Source organism: Myotis davidii, unplaced genomic scaffold, assembly GCF_000327345.1.
Source record: "Myotis davidii unplaced genomic scaffold, ASM32734v1 scaffold515, whole genome shotgun sequence".
In the NCBI taxonomy this organism is placed as follows: Eukaryota; Metazoa; Chordata; class Mammalia; order Chiroptera; family Vespertilionidae; genus Myotis; species Myotis davidii.
The window spans coordinates 1,568,439-1,570,605 of NW_006286242.1; positions in this window are offsets into that span (position 1 = coordinate 1,568,439).

Sequence of the window (2,167 nt, forward strand, 5' to 3'; positions counted from 1 at the left end):
AAAAAAACAGGCAAAATGCTTATTGACATTGATCTGGACAATGATTTTGAATATAATAACAAAACATGGGCAATAAAAGCAAAAATAAATGAATGTAATGAATCAAACTAGAAAATTTCTGCACAACAAAGGAAACAGTCAACAAAGTGAAGAGACAGTCTATGGAATAGGAGAAAATATTTGCAAGCCACATACCCAAAATGCATAAGGAATACAAACAACTCAATAGCAAGAAAAAAAATGACTTGATTAAAAATTGGGCAAGGGACCTGAATAGATAGTGAAGGGGAAAATAAGACATTTGGGGGACTAGCTACCTGAATCTGTGCCAGTAACCTGCCTTTTGACGCATACTCTTGCTTGCCAATAAACTCCATTCTTATCAAACTCCATTCTTATCTGTGATGTTTGTCCTGCCTTGCAGAACCTGTTTCCTGGAATACTCCCATTTTACAGAGGCCATAAACCATGAACCATATACAATCTCTGGAGGGCCTGGCGCCAGTGCTGGCAAGCCTCTGGGTGTGGTCTCACTTCCCCATCCCAACTCACGGAGGGGAGCGGGGGGCTGCAAAGTCCATGAAGGATCTGGAAGCTTGATCCATATTTGGCGACAAAGGAACTAAAGGGCATAAAGGAAAAGCTTCGTCCATATTCATCACTCAGGATTTGGAGACTGACTCCCCTGAGTCATGGCACTAGTGCAATCTGCAGTAAAGGCTACTTTTCTGAATATCCTCATGACTGCCCGCTGATTAATTCTCCTGTGCTGCCTGACAGCTTATCTGCAACATTAGTTCTCAAAAGAAGATATTCAAGTGGCCAAAATGACATATGAAAAAAGATGCTCAACACCACTAATCATCAGGTAAATGCATATCAAAACCAAAGAAAAATATCATTTATATCTTTCAGAATGGTTACTATAACATAAGGATGTGGAGAAAATGAGCCTTTGCACACTATTCATAGGAAAGTAAAATGGTATAGCCATTATGGAAAATGGTGTGGATGTTCCTCAGAAAATTAAAAATAGAACTATCCTATAATTCAGCAATTCCACTTCTGGGTATATTTCCAAAGGACACAAAATCACTATCTTGAAAAACTATTAGACTCCCACGTTTATTGCAATATTGTTCACAATAACTAAGCTATAGAAACATCCCACGTGTACTAGTATTTTGGTGGATGAACAGATAAAAAAATTGTGGTACAATTTGCAACAGCATGGATGGAACTGGAGAGCATTATGCTAAGCGAAATAAGCCAGTTGGAGAAAGATAAATATCACATGATCTCACTCATATGTGGTATATAATGATCAACATAATTTGATGAATAAGAATAAATCCAGAGACAAAGGTAGGGGAGGGGGGTTAGAGAGTAACCTAAGGGCTTGTACGCATGCATATTAGCATAACCAATGGACACAGACACTGGGGTTGTGGGGGCTTGCTGGGGTGGGAATGGCTGGGAGGGGGTCAATTGGGGGGAAAGGAGACATGTAAAACTTTAGACAATAAAAAAAGTGTGATACGGATATACAATGAAATATTACACAGCCATGAAAAAGAAGGGAATCTTGTCATTTGCAACATCATGGATGAACCTGGAGAACATTATGCTAAGTAAAATAAACCAGGCACAGAAAGACAAACACTGAATGATCTCACGTATATGTGGAATCTTAAAAAGTCAAACTCACAAAAGCAGAGAGGAGAATATTGGTTGTCATGGCTGGCAGGTGAGTGGTGGGAAAATGAGAAATGTTGGTCAAAGAATACAAACTTTTAGTTATGCAATATGAATAAATTCTCAGGATCTTAAATGTTCACACACATACACACACACATGTAATTATGTGAGATGATAAATATGTTAATTAGCTTGATTATGGTAATTATTTTCCTATATGTCAAAATATTACTATCTTATATAATAAAAGCCTAATATGCTAAGTTGTCCAGTCTGGTGTTCCATTCAACCAATCAAAGTACTGGAAGTGTTAGCCATTGCAATTAGGCAAAAGAAGAAATAAAAGGCATCCAAATTGGAAAAGAGGAAGTAAAACTGTCCTTATTTGCTGACGACATGATATTATACATACAAAACCCTAGAGACTCCATCAAAAAGCTACTAGACTTAATACATGAATTTGGCAATG